We start from the raw sequence: 20,729 nt of genomic DNA, 5'->3' as shown, positions 1-20,729 counted from the left end.
AGGAATATAATATTCTACCTCACTCTAAATACTCAAAACATTACCAACTTTTAAGAAGATCTAGAAAAGGAGAACCCTGTTTTCTACCTTAAATGAAAGGGTCATGAGATTTTCTTGTGTTATATGAGGAAAGGCAAAAGGTAGAACTTTCTTCTTTTTTCTAAAAACTAAAAGGAAAATGAATCTTACTCTCTCCTTTCTAAGCATAATAAATTGCTGTATTCACTTTTGCTCAAAAGAAGAATACCATTTTTCTTTGTACTAGTGTGCTACTATATTTGTTGTAGCTGGGGTCAAAATTTGAATTAGCCTTACAAATTCACTTTAAAGTTTAGCTTCGAACTTGTTTAAATTCTTTATTATTCAGAATTCAATATCACTCAGATATATATCCTGAGTAACTCAACTGATATCATTTAATTTATATTCTTCTCTAAAAGTGGCAAGGACTAATTGTGATCAAAGAGTGAAATGAAATTCCAGATGCTGTGTGACCCTCAACAGGTTTTAGAACCTCTCTGATCCACAGTTGCCTCATTGTAAAGTAGAAATAACAAGAGTAGGTACTTATGGAAGGTTGCAAAAATGTCCACAATTCTTCACTCTTGGTATCCACACCCTTTGCAGTGTGACTTTGCAGTCCCTTCCATCAAGTAGTGAAGTCTGTTTCCCACTGATAGGAAACTTGTGACATTTTTTGGACAGTCAAATGTGACAGAAGTGACAATATGCCTGTTCTAAGCCAACATCTTGAGAGTTCTTGGCTGCTTTCACTCTTCCTTAGAAACTACTCAGCCACCATGTGAACAAATCAGGCTAGTTTGCTTAGGAATGAAAGATAACTTGGAGCAGACACAAGCCATCTCAGTTCAGGCTATACTAGGCGAGTCATCCCCTAGTCATATAGCAGCTGGCCACATAGACAACAATAAGCCCAGTCAAGACCAGAAGAATCACCTACCTGAGCCCAGCTCAAATTATAGAGCAACAGAATTGTGAGTTAAAAAATTATTGTTATTGCCTTATACCATTAACTTTTGAAGTGGTATGTTATATAGTGAATGCAAATTGATAACTACCTCCTATAGGCTTATTGAGTTTAATAAAATATTGTAAATATTTTAATTTTTCCTGGTCCTATGTAAACTCTAAATAAGTGTTTGTTTTCATAATCATAAAGTTTTAGGATGTCCTCATAGTTCCATGATTTAATTGGAAAGAACCAAAACAAAAATTTCAAATACTGGCTTTAGTAGGATATTTTGACTTGTATTTCTGCTCAAATCCGTTAGTGATCAACAAATTAGTAGACTTATCTGCACTGATATTTTTGTTGTAATGCTAATAGTACCCAGTGTGACTAGAATCTTTCGGCATATGAAGAGGTATTTTTGCTGAATGATGAGGCTTCAACCTTTTGCCAGGGAGATTAGAATTGTTCAACCTTTAAAAAAACAAATATCACTTGATTTGCTTAGAGCCTCTGGTTAAAAGTATATTATGTCAAAACCAGATATGTCATAAGCAAAATATGCACATTTTATTCTGTATGCTGGAAATCAGCTGAGTCATCCAGGGTGAAGTCAAATATAATTTCAGAATTGAAGAATAGCTCTTGTTCTTTCCTGTGGTAACAAGTACTTAATATACATGTACATTTTAGTATAATTACTTGTAATGTTAGATTATAAAAATTACTATTTTTATGAATGTCTCTTACCTAAAACTTGTTGAAAGTGATTTTATCTGATTACCTGTACAACAAAGAAATCTGGAGAATAGCAAACCAGCTGAAGAAATTACACACCTGGGATTGCTTTTTCATAAATTTTAGAGACTAAAGACATCCTCTCTGCTTGTCTTAGAAAGTACATAAGATTGCCAAGTGCTGCTGAAATACATTGCATTTGCCAAGCCTTTATTATAATTTTTTCCTATCATTATGCATCAGTAAAGCAAACTTCACTTTGTAAATAATAAGACTTTGCAATTGCTTTATGGATTATGGTTTACAAAATATGATACATCACATCATTGTCATTTTAATCCCCCAGCTATCTAAAGAGGTAGATCAGTCACACATGATAATCTCCATTTACAAAGCAAGCAAAGTGAGAGAGAGAATTGGTACATTAACCAAGTGGTGCTACTTGGTAAGTGGCACCACTAAGTTCAAACCAGATTTTTCTTATTTTTAGTTTTGGGATCCTTTCATAGCAACATCATCTGGATCTCTGTTTGCCATAAATGATGAAAAGACATAGCCAAGGGACAGTCAAATGAATCTGGCTTTGCCATGTATTAGTTATGTGATCTTGAAGTTATTTTACCTTTCTGAACTATAAAAGTAGGTTTACAGTTGTGAGTATGCTTAACAGAATTTATTCTTGTATTATTTATTAATTATTGTGTTATTTATTTATATCATAACTGTAAACCTAGCTTTGCCCCTCATATATATATAATATTATATACGCCATGGAGTTTTAGTCAAGATTAAATAATCCATGTAAACTACTTAACACTTGAAGTGTTTAATAAATGTAAGTTTTTGTTATTATTTTGGTATTAGTAGTATTATTAACCTGGTAATAGGCTGAGGTAGCTAGAGTCTCACTTGAGATTTCAGGATCTGAGAATGTTCTTAGAATTCTTGTGGGGATGCTAATTTCCCCTATTCTCTAGATTTTATGTTTGGCTACTGTACAATTCCACCTCAAAGTGAAATGGATAAAGATGAGACTTAACATAGATTGTGTTTACTGTCTTTGGTGGTCAGGTCTATAGGGCATACAGGAGCAGTAAAGGGATGATGTGTAGATGTTTTTTTCCCAGCTGGTACTGTTTAATTGCGTGAAATATTCCTTGTTTAGTGGAGATGTATTTGTGATAGAAGGGAACTCAAAGTAATTTTATTCTATTCTTAGACCTCCTCCAAAATATATTGAGTTTGATAACAACCACTCATAAGCAACCAAAGAAAGCCATCAGTAGGGGTTTCTGAGGTGTGTATTTTTCATTGAAAATTGTTCTGTAGTTTCTAAGCAATGAAAGAAGATAGTGTTTGTGTTTCTTTGATCTCTGTCCTACTGCCCCCCTTTTCTCTTACTGTTACATAGAAATTAACTGTTGCTATTTATTCTAATCTTAAAAATTCCTCAACTACTTAGAAAATCTTCAACTAGAATTGCTTGTGAGTTCTTATTGACACTAGAAGTGTGTGTGTGTGTGTGTTGGGGGCAGGGTGGGTTGTGTGTTTTTTTCTCTTTGCCTAGAATGCTCACTCCATTCCACTACCTAGCTAGTTTCACCTCATTCTTAAAGATTTATCTCAGGCATCACCTTCTCTAGAAGTCTTTTGAAAGGACATTATCTCTCTCTCTCTTGTTCTCTCCCCAAGCCAGCTGGGGTTAGAGTCTTTCTTGGTATTATGATAATTCTTCACGTATTTTTCTACCTTGTCCCTCACCACATGGTATCAAATTGTCCATTTATGTATGCATTTCCTCAGCTCGACTGGGAGACTTTTGAGTGCAGCAACTATGTCATACTTGCCTTTGTAAACTACTACTGACAGAGTGCCAAGCGCAAGTAAGTGTTCAATAAATAGTCTTTAAGTGAATAAACTTAATTGTCAGACTATTTCCTTGCCTGCACTACTTACTGAGAGTTCCCTTTGAGTAGGATGTTTGAATTAATTGCTTTAATACCTATCCCACTGTTTTATTCTCTTTCCAAAGAGTATATTGTGAATTTCTAGCTTATAGCTCATGTTAGTGGCAAACTTTTCTAACCTGCTTGTGCACCATTTAGATCATTGTTCCTGGAGAATAAAAAACAAGTATAAATAAAACAAAGGACTGTACAGTAAAAACTATATGTATTCATAAACTTTATACACATTTATTCATGTCATTAAATATAGACATGTGTATTTGTGTGTAATATATATATCTCATGCATAATATATACCTATACATGAGTATGGGTATCTATGTTGTATATATTTATCAATTTCTCATCAATATTCTGAAACTGATGGCTTTAGCTTTCGGTGCTTGAGACTGTCCTTGGGTCCATTTTGGTTTTTAGTCTTACCGAGTCTTTCTGTGAGAGCTGCAGTGGCAAAATCACTCACAGCCATGGCTGCTTTGGTGTGTCTGCTTCTTTTCCAGGGCTCAGCATCACTCTGAGATTTAGCTGTTAAGGTATTCAGGGCTTCTCAACCTCTAATCTTAGCAAAAGTCCTGCTAGAATATTTCTTATTTCTCTTCTGAGGAAGAAAAAATTGAAAAACCAACCATCTCTGCTTCTCCGTAGATATACAAAGCACTTTGCATGAGGAAGACAGAGAAAGGTAAAGACATCTGAGCACTAAGAATTCACAGGGTTGCATCTGCGGCTGTTCCAGCCACATTTCCTGAGGTCAGACCCACAGTGAGTGAACTAGGGCAAGGGTGGGAGCTCACCTTTCTTACCTACCCAAGAGGGTCCATCAAACCTGATTAAGGTGATTTCCTAACTCTAGAACCATCTGCCCCAAATTTGAATTAGGTTATTTCCAGAAAGCAGAACCCATTGCCATCATGTTTTGTTTGAATAATCTTTTTTGTTCCTTTCTTACTACATGTGTGTGCACAACACCAAAGCTAGTGATTAGAACATTAAAAATGTTGAATTTAATCAAATGAATGGAATTGCTCAGTTTTAAAACTACGGGAAGCAAAATATGACACCCAATTGAAAATTTTCTTCTGAAAGCTTAAATCTAGACTGTATTTTTAGAATAACAGAGAAAACTGTCAGTTGGTTAAGAGGAAAAACTCCAACAGGAACTTGACTGGATGATTGACTGCCAGGTCTTCACCCTCATCAGAGGATTGCTAACTGGTCCCCAGAGATTAATCTAATTTTGTGGAATGATAACTCTGAATTAATTTGAAGATTAGTATTTTCTATTTTCTCTCTCAACAAAATATCTTAATGCCACTACTATCTTACAAAGGAAATAATTTATGAAGTGCTCCCATCATTTTCAAGTATATGTTATTTCCTGGGATGGGATAGGGGCAAAAGAAATTAATGGAAAAAAATTGAACAAATAAATTCAACCTCCTTTTCTTGTAGATAAATTTTATGAAGTTTGTTCACAAGATTAAGGATTTCTACCATATCTTCCCATTCTGGCCAATGTGATCATGATTCTACTGATCAGAGAAGAGAAAGCACTTGGCATCTAAAGGAACACAGTGCCCCACACTAGAGTCTCAGTCCTGAGTTGTTTCCCCTCCACCACACTCAGGTCTCCCCTTGTAGCGTGATTTGCTCCAGCTCTCCTACAGTGGGTCTCTGCTTACCTGCCTGGTTAGACCAGCACTTTCACCGGCCAGCATGAGTTACAGGGGAAATTGTGTATACTTGCCAGGTCAGCATTTTGTCATCATTCTCTTACTTGCAATTGCAGACATGAAGGTGTGTGTTTGTTGATCCTTCCTGATGTGTTTGGTGAAGGCTGTACATCTCTAGAAACTTTCCAAGACTATCCCAAATCATTTTTACTGTCAAGACATAGGACCTCAAGACACCTTTTTCAAATACATTTTCTTTCATTTTTTTAAGCCCTTGAGTATTTCCAGGAAAATATTATCCATATGTTTATGTTTTGTGTCCACTTACCTCATCCTACTGTTTAGCAAGAAAAATTGATATTACCCAAGAAAAATGGCCACAGTCTTAATCAAGTTCAAGTCTGGCTGGAGACTCAAAGCCACAGGCATTTCACTTTGCAAGTGCTATTTTCCTCTTCCTAATCAAAGAGCCTATTTTCCTCTTCCTAATCAAAGAGCCTAGGCTGGAGACCCAGGGAAGGCAAAATCATTTTAATAGTAGGCTTGACAAAGGAGAAGTAGCCAAGTAAATTAACCATTACATAATTTATATTCTGTGGACAATGTTTTCCTGAGTACTTAAAATGTTCTTATCCTCTAAGCCCAAAATTCGACTTCTAGGGAATTGTCTAAAGGCATGGTCAGAGATACACCAAAAACTAATGAACAATGTAATATCATTTATTGTGAAAAATTTTAATTTATCTGACACTAAATACGTTATGAGTAAAACAAATTATAAAATTTCAAAACATGAAATACTATGCAACTTTTAATGAATATTTAGTAAAAGAAATTGTGTGACATAAGAAAGTGTTAATAACATATTAAGTAATGAGGTAAGTTACTTAAATATTAATGGGAGAGAACAAACGGATGAACTGTGTTTTCCATTACCTTCTGTAGGCTATTTGCTCCAGAAAAGAAAGGGGATTTCACTCCATGTCCCAAGAGTGTAGGCAGAGTTTGAGAGAATGGAGACTGAGGCCTTTGAGGAGGGAAGAATGTTGACTTTCCTGGAAGAATTGGGGACCCTCTGAACTCTAAGGGAACAGAGAGTTGCAGGTTTCAGTAGGGAGCTGAAGCCCAGGATCTTGCTAATATGCAGTTCACAGGAGGAGAAGCCAGGTGACAGGGGTGACTCAGGAAAGCCTTCAGGCATTAGAATTAAGTTTTGTGATTTATCGTTAACTTTATCCCTCCCTCTACTTGATAATTCCCACTAAGATATAAACTCGCTCTGATATCTCTCAGCCTAGAACAACCTTCCTTAACCCCATATCTCTCCCAGTGGACTGCCTCCACTGCCTCGATTTTGTATACAGTAGTCCCTCGCTGTATCATGGTTCACTTATCTCGTCCTCACTGTATCACGGGATTTTGTGGTACTGTATACGTATGTTGTTAAAGTTACATAGGTTTAAGAGTGTAGAATAAATGTAAGGTTCCTACTTCGCGGGGCGGGGGTGGGGGTCTGGAACGTAATACCCACGATAAGTGAGGGAATACTGTACTCTGCAATCTACTGCCAACTGTGTTTGCTCCACCACAGTGGCATAGAGAATAGGAGGCTCTCTGATCACCATCACCCAGGATCTCTTCATTCCCTCACCTCTCTGCTTCCTCACTCCAGGCAAACTCAAGCCCCCAGAAATCTCACCTGCTCTGAGCTTCCAGGTGCCTGCTGTCCTGGTTTTCCTCCGTCTCACTGTGCATTCCTTCCCATCCTCCTGAGCTGGCTCTTCTCATCATATTTTAAATATGGATATATTTATTAAGGACTCAATTGGCCTCGCTGTCCTCTCCCTGCTTTCCCTCCCTAGGAAATACCATCCTTTTCCGGATGTTTAAATACCATTTTTATTCAATATCATTTTTTCTCTCCTGTGTAGGCCTAGTTATCCTGACTTTTGGACTTTATTTCATGTCATATAAAATGTATTAAAATGCACCTATCATTCAAAGCAAGTGTCCTGTTTTAAAGCAGCTAAAGTGCATTTTTTTATTATGTAAAATATATACTAAATAAAAAGGGTCATTTTAATCGTTTTTAAGTGTACAATTAAGTGACATTAATGACATTCAAATGTTGTGCAATCACAACCACTATTTCTAAAACTTGTCATCGCCCCAAACAAAAACTCTATATTCACTAAGAAATAACTCCCCTTTCTCCCCTCCTCCCAGCCCCATAAATGCTAATTTATAATATTTTCTGTCTTTGTGAATTTGACTATTCTAGATTAAAGGTCCTGTTTTTTTTTGTTGTTCAAAAGGTTAGAATTTTATAATTTTACTTTTGAAACAACTTGGATATAACATTTCATTTAAAATTGGCTCTCATTTTCCAGCCCCCAACAAGCATATCCAGGAATTCTTATAAAGTCAGAAAATCTATTCCTTAAATTATTTTAAAATAACATCTTTAATGTATACTAAAACTTAACAATTATTAAAGATGATGTAAAACTACATTTTGTAGACATTTGATGCAGTATTTATTAATTTCAATTTTGACTTTTATATTTTGAATTATTTTTTCTGAAATAATTTTAGACTCATCTAAAGTTGCAAAACTAGTGCAGAGTCCCCATGTACCCTTCACCTGTCTTCCACCCCGTGATACATCTTATATAACCATAGTTCATCATCAATGATCAAAACTTTATTTTAATTTCATCAGTTTTCATATGCGCTGATTGTGTCTATGTATGTTTACATCAGATTTTATCACATGTGTATATATAGGAGTTTTCATCAAGACAAAGAAAATCATGCTGCCCATTTACACTCCCACCCTCCCATCTGGTTGCCTAATCCCTGGCAACCATTGATCTGTTTCCTGTCAGAATATGGTGGTGCTTGGACCCCCCCCCGCCCCGCCCAGATTTTTGACATACGCAAATGAACCGTATGCAAATTAACCTTATCCCAGATTCTCCCATAAGAAATAAAAAACGGACTTTGCTTCTTCCCAGAAGAAATGTTGATGGACCTAGCATGACATATTGACTGGGGGAAAGCGGGGAGATGTAAATAACCTGTTGAATGTGTTGATGGGTAAAACTTACCCTAACCGAAATGTATGTTTGGAAAAGTGTGGAGACGTCACCTGCAGACACACAGAGAGATTCCTATGGGCCTTTCTGGGTGACTGGGGGTCTCCACTCCTTCTCCCTTCCCCGCTTTCCAATTTCCTCTCTTCTCCTTTTCCCCTTTCCTCTTTCTCTGATGGGCCCTCAAGTTGGTCTGGGAGTTCCCTTCTTACCGCTAACGCCTTTCCCTCCCTTCCTTCAATAAACCTGGTGTAAAAATCCAAGACTGTTCTTTGGGTGATTTCTCGGAGCAAAGGCAGCCTGACGTTTCCTATTTCTAAAATTATATCATTTGGAGAAAGCTATGTTAATAGAATCACACCATTTGAGATTGCCTTTGCTTACTCAGCACCAATTCTCCACCCGTATCTTTTAAGTACTCTGTTTTCCAAGGTGATCTACATGACCATATAGAATTGGTGGGTGGTGAATTGTATTTCAAAGTAATTAAAATGAGAAATTTTTGTGTGTCAGTAATTTTGTCTACTAACCTTGAAAAGCAGTTGACAGATTCAATATTGTGTTGGAGATGAAGATCCATTATGATATTTTTTTCTAATCATTTGGCATCTCTAGATTCATTGGAGCTATCCTCGGGAAAAAATTTTTTTAATCAGCTTTTTTTGGTTTCTTTTCCCATCTTCAACTGAGCCACATCTCCTCTCACCTGACCACCCCAATGAGCCTCTTAACTTTCTTCTCTGCTTTAGCTCTTATCTTTTTGAAGTCTATTTCTGGCAGCAGTTCATTGTTCACACACTTATAAAGAATTTTATAATATTTACCTTGTTGAGTTATAGTCACTTATTGTTTATTTGTTTGTCTCTCTCCCTTTCTATAAAATCTCCCTGATGACAACAAGTTCCTCTTGTCCCTAGCAACTGGGACACTTGGCACAGTCTATGATCCCAGTATTTACTGACTGCATGAATGACTAAACGAACATTTACATGGCTGAAAAACTACTGCAAAAATGGAGTAAGCAAAATAGCTGTGCTTATTGCACCATACAGTTGCTCAGAAAACGCAGGAGCAAACTGAGAACAGCTAGAGCAGTTGGGGTTATGCAGACTGGCAAGACACTGTTGCTGATTTTAAAATCCATCAAAATACTGAGTTCAAAACCTCAACAGTTTGGAAAATGCTGTTGGACCTTACACGGCCACAGTGGTTAGGATGCTGGCTTTCACCTGCAGTGCAGAGATCTCTCTCTCCCTTACTTTCTCCCTTTTGCTCTTTTTGATTTCTTTATATGTATAGTAATCAGCCACTCATGAACTCCTAAGTCACATGCCAGTGGGAAGCACATGGCAAAGAAAAGCAAGTTCCTTGCCAGTATAGTGGAAGAACTACTACAAATCAACTCAAGTTTGTAGGTTCACCCAAGGCGCAGTATTCTAGTTGGCCCTAACACGCTGATGGTGAGATCAAACCAGCTCAATTGAATTGCATATTTTCTGTTTCAGCAAGAAAGTTATTGACAGAGGTGAAGGGTGATATTTGGCATTTGGGACCAAAGAAAACAAAACCAATTCCTGTTTTGTAGGAAAAGATTTTTTCACAATTAAAAAAAATCAAAGACTTCTTCCTTCATAGAAAAGACATAAGATGAGAGAGTTTCTACTCCTAATTGTGAAAAAATTGTTCTCCATATAAAATATTTCTGTATCATTCTGATAAGACCAGGTCTGGTCTTTGGTGTTAATAAAATATTTGGTGACTCAGATAACATCTGATTTCTTAAGCTTAAAGCTACTTAAACAAAAGTATGTTTTCCACTACTGAGCAGGATTTTCTTGTAGTGCTGGCTGAGGATGTCTCATTAAGGATACATATCTCTGTTCCCAGGGAGTCATAACACATGTGCAACCTAAAACTTCAGAGGAAGCCAGTTTATCTATGAAGGCATCGTTGTCATCTGGAGAAGAGGGTATGGGGGACAGGCCACCAAAGCAGGGAGAGTGGGATCCAGAGTGACAACTGTTCTTTCTTCAATGTGTGCAGTTGTACTTTTGCCCATCAAATATTAACTGTACTTGCTACAAGAGTGGAGGGAAATTGACCAGGTATTATCAGGAATTTCATGGTGACTGAGACATAGTCCCTGCCTTCAAAAACTTACCATCTAAGTATAAGAGAGAAAACCATGGATAGATAACTCTGAGGCCACATGGAGAAAAGCCACAAGAAAGTTATAGGTAAGATGTTATGAAAGTATGGAAAAGATAAAACTCAGTTTATGTGGTTGAGGTAGTAAATGGCTAAAAGAGAAAGGGATATAAATCAGAAAACTCTAGTGAAAGAAGTGATATCTGCAAAGGACCTTGCAAGATGGGTAGGGTTTGGCCTTGAGGGTATGAGACCAAAGGGGCATCCCTATCATGTGAAGTCATCCACAAACTCATCAGTAGAGAAAGATTTCCCTGAGAAAGCAATAGAGGAAATGGAGAAAATTGATTTGATTTGTTCTGAAAAGAGCAGAGATTCAGTAGACAAAGGCATACTTCTTTGATTCACAATCAGTTGTGATACCAGCTTTGATTCACAATATATAGAACAAGATAGTATATAAGACTCCAAGTTCAGTCCAGTAAAATATAGCTCAAGAAGACAAACCAATAAATACAATAGCCCTCCTTATCCCCCAGGGAAATATGTTCCAAGACCCTCAGTGGATGCCTGAAACCTCAGATAGTACCAAATCCTATATATACTATGTTCCTATGTTTTTTCCTATATATACATACATACCTATGATAAAGTTTAATTTTTAAATTAGATAATTTTGCAGATAGAAAATTTGTTCTTACTGTAGATCTTATTAACCTCAGCATATATTTTTTAAATTTCCTTATAAAGTCAAGAACTTTTACTTTTTCACTTAAAGGAACCACTTTATGGCTTTTCTTTGGCATATTCAAATTGCTAGTATCATTACTCTTTCAGTTTGGGGCCATTAAGTAAAATAAGGTGACTAGCACCAGCACTGTGGTACCTGGACAGTTGCTCTGATAACTGAGACAGCCACTATGTGAGCATATTCAGCGTGAAGATGCTGGACAGAAGGATGATTCACGTCCCTGGTGGGACTGAGTGAGATGACATGATATTTATCATGATACTCAGATGATGCATAATTTATAACTTATGAATTGTTTATTTCTGAAATTGTCCATTTTGAGGAAGGTGAAGTCATGGATAGAGGGAACTATTGTGCCTTGAAGAAGTTTGCATTTCAGAGCTGCCTCATTTGTCGCTTCATCTTTCTGTGATGTTTTCTGAGCGGCCTCACAGGATTCTCTTGAGTAATGAATGAGAACAATTAAAATTAAACATTCTGGGTATTTCAGAAGCAGAAATTCATAGTGACCAAAGACATGGGCTTTTGGAGTCAGTTTGTCCACATTTTAATCATAACCCCTTCTTGCTTTGTAAACTTGGACAAAGGATTTAACCTCTCTAAACCTATTTCCTCATCTCTAAACATAGGGACAATAAAAGTATATACTTCATGGGCTAATGTCTAAAGACTAAATAACAACATTTGTGTAAAGACTTTAATCCAATTTTGGCACCTAATAAAGTTAGCTGTATTATAAATATGTAAATAGTGGCCCCTAACCAAGAAGTTGATGTTGCATTATATACCATTATAGACAAAAGCGTTGTGATGAAGGTACTTAACTTACTCAAGAGGTCTAAGACATAAAGGTGTCATTGAATGATTTAGAATATAGAATAAATCAGCATGAAATTAATAAAAATCTCTCAGCCTGAGTTTTCAGTTGAGTGAAGAGTCAAGAGAAATGGCATTTAGAGATTAACTAGAAAATACCACTCAACTAGAAGTTTTTGAGTAGAATCCATTCTCTCTCTCTCTCTCCCTTCCTCTCTCTCTCATCATCAAAATTCTGGAAAGTGGTCCCTTCCTATGTTGAAGTTCGGGCCATAAAAGGGCTCTCCAGGAATAATCATTTTACTCACCATTGGAAGCAGCCCTTCCAGCGTTGCCAAAGTAGTTTCATTTTTCCTGTCTTTCAAATAAAATCAAAAGCTCCCAGGGTTCATTTGCTTTAAGGTTTTCCCCATGACTTTTTTTTTTTTCAATTCGAGGTGTTCACTGAAAAATCAGGTAGGTTACATATGCACTGGGCTTCTAGAAAGTGAACTTCCAAACTTTTTGTACCTCCCCACACCTGGGTCACCACAGTAATATTCTATTTCACTGGAATTTTTACACCTTCATTTAAAACAAGAAGTTAAGCAACTTCACACAAAATATCTCAGAACCTATAAATGTCTCACCCAACACTCTCCTCAGAGTTCACATTCTCTTGCTTATGGGATTAGAATAAAATATACAGTTTATCCAGGAAGGGTCATGCCAAATGGAGACATAGCACTTTGTTTAAAAAGTAGATATCTTATTACTTACAAACCTCACCTTCTGGCCCAGCCTAATGCCATAATTACTCTCTTAAATTTCCCTTTATTTAACATCATCCATCCTGTCTTTTTTTGTTACCATTATTTAACTAACTAAACAGACAAAATACAATACCAAGGGCTAAAGGAGGCATGAATCCAACTTGTGGAAACCTGCTTTTAATTTAGGATTATGGGGCCAGTTTCCTAGAAATTGCCACATTTTAAAGCAAATTGATTTTTCCTTCATGTCAAGAGATGACTGATCTAACCAAATTTGGCTTAATCTAATAATGAGTTATGTTAATGTTGTCTTCAAAATTAACATTTTGGTCCCAAATCCAAACTTTAATCATCAGATGTATATTCTTGCTAGTCTAACCAAAGAAGTTAGAATCTCGAATTCCCCTAAGAACTTTCTCTATTCTCATAGAGACCTTTTAGAAGGTATGAAGATGAACAGATAAAAGAAAATTACATTGGTCACAAAGCAGACCACTAGGAATTATTTTCCCTTCTGGAGAGATACTGAAATTTTTAAAACCTACTGGAAAATTAGGAAACTCATAAATATAAGCTCATGAAGGGTAAGTGGCATGATATACATTTTTGTGTATCTAGTGTTTCACTGTGTGTCACACACAAAGTTAGTGCTCAGTAATGAGTGCTGAATGAATGTGTTCTTCAACCTTGAAAATACTAAGTTAAAAGTGAGAGTAACCCAAGAAGAATGACTCTTCTTTTTGGCTCTCTATTATACATAACAGGAATTCAAGAAATATAAGTATTTATTGAATGAACAAATGAATGAATGACTGTGAAGCTAACTTGGTACTCATGATGGGTTGCTGTATCTAGTTCATATGGAATCTTTAGACCAGGGAGAAACTTAGTGACTGAGATGCTGAATGACAAGTAATCAGGCATGACCTTTCACTTGCCTCTCAGTATGATACCTTTGGGAACCTAACAAAAACCAGTTTTATCACAATTTTGACTCTTAGGATCAAGAATTCTGCCAAGTTTGATTGGTTAGAAATGCAGTTAGAAGACTAGATTCTTTACTTTGTTCTGCAAATAAGAGATAGAAGGCAGTGAATAGATAACTGAAGAAATAGCAGTGAACTATAGAAAAATTTCACTTTAAACATGTTAGATGATTAGACAGTTTATAAATAGTTGGTGTATGTCCTCCCCTGACACAGGAAAAATTGTAGGGAAGGACATGGCTTCCTCTGGGGAGTTTTTGCAACTCTGGTGCATATGGAAAATTAGTCTCTTGTTCTGTATTTATTTAGAGTAAAACGCATTTTTCTTCAAGTTAATAGCACAGGAAAAAAAAAAAAAGAAAAAAGAGACCAAGATTTCAGCTATAAGAGTGAATAACATAGCTCCCCAAAATGCTTTGTTTTCACATATTGATTAGACCAATCTTTACTTGGGTGGAATGAGGTTACAAAGCGGAGCTGGAAGTACCGTGATGATAAATGAAATTCAGAGTCTTCTTAGATTTAAGCAGAGAATAGCAATCATTGCCACCACATAAATCACAAAATTCAACAATTGTTACAGCAATGTGGTCACTAGAATTGACTCATATATTTCAATTTCTCAGTAGCAACACCAACTTTGTTTATGGAAACTGGATTTTAACAACAGACCTTCTTCAAGTTTTCAAAGAAGTTCATAAAGATAAAAGTTGACTAGCATGTGGAATATATACATATTTCACCACATATTTACATGGATTTGTGTGCAAAAGCATTCATATGGGGAAAGAAGTCTAACCATGCTGGCCTCTAAAATGGAGCTGGGTCTGAGGAGAAATACAATAGACTTAACTGAACACATCAAAACTGCTTAATGGTTTTCTGACGTGCCTTCTGGCAGTGGAGAATAGCATGTCCAATTGGAAGTGCAGGGAGAACTCTGAGGCAGTCAAAAAAGAAATGAATCCTTCTCTTTCTCTTTTTCTTTTTGAACTCTATAATATAATTTTTCAACATTGTCCTTTTGAAGTCTGACATTCAGATGAAAATTCCTTGAGGATTGTGATACACTGGAATGCATGACAAAGGAGGGCATGGAATGTCCTTTCATGCGGGTCGTTAAGATGAGGGCAGACAACAGAAAGTTTAGACCCTGCTCCGCCCTCTAATTCCAACATCCAAGGAAAATGAATTTTAGCTCTGCCTGACTAGCACAAATAGAACAAAACATAACAGAAACAAGCATTTCCTTCCTAATTATTTGTACTCTTACTTCACAATATTGTAAGCAAGCTCCTTAGTAGCAGGGACAGTCTTCATCTTATTTTGGTTCCTCATTCTTTACACACACACATTTGCAAGAGCTCTGAATATTCTTACTCCTCTCTTCTGTTGATGTGCTCATCCACAATTACCCCACCTGGAAGGAGGCAGCTTCCATGTGCCCTCTGGGCAGTCAGCTGACCTCAGATGCCGGTGTGTGTCCTTCTGCACTGACTGATTGTCCACTCCATCACTAGTCCTTGTTCAGCTGTTTCCGCGTTCTCTTCGATACTATACTGCATCTTCTCTATTCTCCTCAAGTTTTCTGGAGTTGAAATTCATGTCCATGGGGTAGTAGAACCAAGTCCTACCTTGAAGTCCTGAGTGTCCTCACCTTTAGGTAGGACAACATATCCTTGATCCCCTCCACTCTTTCCCAGGCCATGGCTTCCTGCTTTGGGGGCAAGCAGGCCTCTGGATGTGAGCTCCCTCAGCTTCTGGTCCTGTCTACAAACTCATCCATCTCCGCACCAGGACTGTCATGGCCTACTTCTGGTACCAGGAAGTGGGCATGCCTCCTCTTGTTCAAGGTCACTCAGCCTCTTGGACCCTGAGCCCGAAACCTCCAACTAAACTTGCTCAACCTCTCTCTTTTCCATGTTTTTTATTTCTCCCTTTTCTTCCTCTCTCCAACTTCCCCTAGTTTCCCCATGACATATACAACATTCAAATATATTTTACCTGATTCTCTAGAAAAATAATAATTTCCGCTGAATATCCTGTTTTTATAGTGATCCCCTTCTCAGCCAAACATCATGAAAAGAGAGTTCTGCCTTTTTGGCAATTCTTGATCACCCTTCAAATCACTCCTTTCCACTCAGTGTCTCAGGTCCCACACAGCTATTGTTTTTCCTCAGGCCACCAGGAACATTCATAACAATAGTTCATATTACTGAACATCTACATTGTTTGACACCGTTGACCCCTCCCTGCTTCTTGAAATGCTCTCTGGAGTTCTCTCAGGCCCCACACACTTCCTGAGTTCCATTTCTTCATCGTTTCCTCTGGGTTCCTCTTTCTCCCCACCCCTTTAAATGATGATGTTCTCTGAAGTTTGGTCCTTCACCCTATCTTCACTCTATCATTTCCTAGACTGAGCTCACCTAATCTCATAGACTTGAGAGTCATAGTCTTTTCCACATATATAAAGGATATTTGCCACGTCTCACACCCTGAGCTCAGATACCTATAAATAACCAGCTGTGATATTTTCCTTCCAGTATCGATTAGCATATCACACTCAGCATACCAAAACTTCCCCTTGATTTGTACTTTCTATATATGTTCTGTTTCCAGTGGTGGTAGCATCTTCTCTGGTTGTGTCACCTGGCTGCTGGTAAATGTCACCTTTCACTCTTCATTTCATCTGCGTGCTGCCACTACTCTAACTAGCCTCTGTGTTTTATGACTCATTTTCTAAATCAATCTCATTTCTGCTCCTGCTTCCAACAGGCAATACCCTGGCCTAGGTCCATATCACCTTCCGTGAGGATTAGTGCAAAAGGCTTCAAGCACACCTCCTCCACCCAGTGTTGTCCTCTTCAAATATGAGGGGAAAACCCCCCCCCAAAAACCCAGAATTATCTTCCAGAGGGCAGGCCCCTTGTAGTACAGGCTTCCCTGCTAGATGAATGTTCTAAAAACCCATCTGTATCAGTGGACCAGCTGGCACTGTTGTAAGAGGCTGAGTTCAGCTTCAGTAAATTTTTTTTTAAGACTCTGTCCATGTGTTTGCCCATTTCATTATGGGTAATTTACGAGCACACCTGCCTACACTGCATTGAGTGTTCAGCAGTTTTTGACCAAAACCACCATGACTCTTATGACCCACCCTTTCTATTCACCTGATCTCACCCAGAGCAACTTTTTTTTTTTTTTGCTTCTCTCGATGAAAAAAGTCCTCAAAGGGAAACATTTTGCTGACATGGAAGAGATAAAACAAAAAATGGCAGAAGCACTAGAAGGCATCTAAATTGATGAGTTCAAAAACTGTTTTGAGCAGTGAAGAAATGTCTTGATAGGTGTATTGCATCAAATGGAGAGTAATTTGAAGGTGACTGGAGTTTAAACATGTAAGAATAAATACACAATTTTTAATGAATAAATTCTGGATTTTGGGGGGATCCCCCCTCATATACCCACCACACCCCACCAGAGAGATTCATGATTAAATCTGACCTGTCACTCACCTCCCTAATACCTACAAGATGAAGTTCAAACTCTTCAGCTGGCTATACAGAGAAACAGAGCATAGTATTTCCAGTCAGTAGAAACTGAAATAATCATTGGGGATGCTAGCACCCATATGATAAAAACCTGATGCGTTAACCCAATTCTACTGGAAATTATAATAAAATTTTTTGTGTATGTGCTTATCTCCCAAACTAGATTGTCTTGAGAAAAGAGACTGTCCCAAGTGCCAGAAAAATAGTGAGAATTTAATAAATGTTTGTTGAAGTAAATGTGGAGAGGTGTTCCTAAACTTGCTATGGTTCTCTGGAATTTGCTCCTAGAAATTGGAAGATAGGGAAGGAGCAGTGGCACTAGCTATTTGAGGTGAAAGGATGAAAGGGAATTTGTAAGGGCAAGAAGTAACAATGTTTATGGGTGTCTGGCTCTATGGAAATGCTTTTAAGAACAGAGGTGCCTCTGATTAGTATGATGTGCTCAACTATACCAGAGAAAGGGAGAGGTAGAGATGCAAAGAGAAAGAGTTGTTTCAGACCTGCACTTACCCTGTACTGATAAGGACAGAATGCACATTGGAATCCTTCTATATTTATGTCTGTCATGGAGAGAGCAGGCTGTTATCTTTGTAGACTTGACCTGATATATCAGGTGTTTACCATATAGGTGTTAGTATTCAGGGAACATGATTAAGCCCAAGAAGTGTCTGCTTTCAAGGAATGATGAGCTGCCTTGTAATGGGGTCTTGCACCCAATCTGAAGAACCTTTTCCTCAGCAGGGAGGAACCTCTCCAATCTCTTCATAACACTTCCAGAGGACCAGAACATACCGCCTCTATCTCTGCCTATACTTAGGCTTCAAAAGGTCCCACAAAGATCTGCAGCTTTGTCCTTAAAAGGAAGTCCTGAGTCCTTTATTACATGAATGGCATTTTCCTGCACACCTAAATGTAAAAAGGCCCCCAGGGACTCTGCCCTTTTGTATTTTTCTTCAATCCATGTGAACACGATTTGTGAATTTAAAATTATAGACAAATCTCAAACACCACCTTTATCACTATTATCACAAACTTCCTGTGCTTGTATGCAAACAATAAAGAGACCTCTTTTGAACCTAATTACCTTTAAGAAAATAAATTTCTTTTTTGTTGTTGTTGTTATTCTCCTTGTCTATTGACAGAATATTTTTTTCCCTGGATTCTTCATTTTCTGATCATTATTAAAATTCTTAAGGGAGTTCTCTGGTATTTCTTACAAAGCCAAATTTTTATGGTTCAATAGAAAACTATATTGTGTAAAGCTTACTGGATTATTGCAATATTATATAGAACCTTGAAGACATGACATTTAGAATAATGAGTAAACATACGAGTGTTAGTGCTATGATGAAGCTCCTGCCTTCAGAGTATCTAATTTCAAAAGAAAACAAGAGATCATTTTGTATGAAATTTCTCTTCATCCCTTTTTGTTCACTTGCTTATTTACTCTGTTGTTTTTTAAACTCTGATTTTTCTCCATTTATTTCCATCTATGACCAGGAATTTTGTATTTCTTGCTCATTTTTTTTTGGTCTTTATTTCACCAAGTCAGGTCATATTTGTAATTTGGAGGTGAGGTCCCAGGAAGACTCAGATGAAAAATTAAGGAACTGGAGGAAAATCTTCATTTCACTCTTGATGAATATTACCTGCTTCTTCTATTATATCAGAATTTACTAAAAAGAATCCTATGATTGTGACTCCATAAATTGTTGGTGAGAGTAGAAATTTCTATAACCACTGTGGAGGGTAACTTGGCAAGGTATAAACAGTTTAAGTGTGCTGCCCTTTGACCCACGAAAAATTACAGGAATGCAATGGAAGGATATTCATCAATCATAGCATTATTTATTAGCAAAAATCTGAAAACAACCTGAAGAGGATATGAGTCAAAAAAAAGAGCAAAGGAATTCTAGGTAGTCATTAAAAGTAATTACATTGGTATGTAAATATTCTCATAGCACAAAAGAAAAAAGATAACAAAAAGAATATACAGTAAAAATTTATCCTTAGTCAAATTGTTTGTGTATTTTTAGAAATCCATAAGAATATTCAAAATGTTAACAGTAGTTATCACTGGGAAGTAGAAAGTTAAATATCTTTGAAAACTATTTTTTCATGCTGTCTGAATATTTTATCATGGGCATATATTATTTCTCATTTGTGGAAATAAAGCACTAATTTTGATACCAGAACTTCGTGAAGTTTATGACAGGGCACATTTCTGAGCCCCAGAGGAAGTACAGGAGACTGATCTTCTGAACCTGCTTGCAGGGAACATTCAGTCAGTCGTCTTGGTTTTACCAAGGAACCAAGATCCACACAGGCCACTCTGCTGGACTCATTCTGCAAGAGAAGTGTCAACATCTTCGATTCAATGCCAGAAAGGATGTGAGGAACCCAGGCCCTGGGAATGGTGGTGCCTACCTTGCAGGTCAGACAACACCCATATGAGACCAAGGTCATGGGCCAGCTGAGAACATTATCTAAAATACTAAGTTCCACTCAAGGCTAGAGAGGCCCCAAGAACCATTGACAAACAAGCTGATCTGTTCCCCATTTGTTTGGGCCTTGCACATCAGTGCTAATGCTGGCTCCCAAAGGTTTGTACGAGCACAAACCTTCTCTGTCAGGGACAGACAACATAGCGTTTACTGGTGTAAATATTCTGGATAGGCTAGACAGTACTTTCAAAACAAAACAAAACTTGATTTAAAATAATAAACTGTCCACTGATGTTGATAATGAAGAAGATATATTACTAGGTCTTGCCTAATTTTGGAATCTTGAAAGTAATTCTCCCCATGTGGGACCAGTTATATTATAATAAATAAATGATTTGAGAGCTATTTCTCCTTAGACTCCATAACAAGCTTTTATGGTTTGGGGTTTGTTTTAACAACAGTAGCATGACTCAATTTCCTCAGATTTCCCAGCCAGCAGGAAGGAGTTGCTGACTAAATCTGGATACAGCCCAGATATGGCAGCAACTTGCTGGTCACACTAGCCCCAGTCACACCTCTCATTCCCATGGCTTTCATTTCCTCATCCTTGCAGATGATCATAGATGTCCATTTCTTCCAGGTGTGTAATTCTAAGGTCCTTTGCCTCCAATCACCTTAACAGAATAGAGAGAATAGCGTTTCAAGGTTCTAGACTACAGAGATCTTCAATAAAAATACAAAGCTGGTGCCTGTAAGACCTTTGTGGGAGAAGCTGACCTTCTGGGCCAGTTTTTAGTTGATGGGTGAAAAAGTAGGAAGAACATCCATGATTAAATGAAGA

General features: G+C 37.4%; 1 protein-coding gene across 1 annotated transcript in view; it reads left to right on the top strand.

Moving 5' to 3' along the window:
• The first annotated feature begins 807 nt into the window (after positions 1-807).
• Positions 808-20,729, top strand: part of LOC150019767 (lysozyme-like protein 1) — an 80,984-nt gene continuing 61,062 nt past the window's right edge. The window contains exon 1 of the mRNA XM_090268057.1: positions 808-995. The gene's annotated coding sequence lies outside the window, so the exon portion shown is untranslated. The remainder of the gene's footprint in view (positions 996-20,729) is intronic.

The sequence above is a fragment of the Furipterus horrens genome, unplaced genomic scaffold, assembly GCF_987537825.1.
Source record: "Furipterus horrens unplaced genomic scaffold, mFurHor1.1.pri manual_scaffold_2, whole genome shotgun sequence".
Lineage (NCBI taxonomy): Eukaryota > Metazoa > Chordata > Mammalia > Chiroptera > Furipteridae > Furipterus > Furipterus horrens.
The sequence above is the reverse complement of the archived record's forward strand: the minus strand, read 5'-3'. Positions and strand labels throughout refer to the sequence as shown.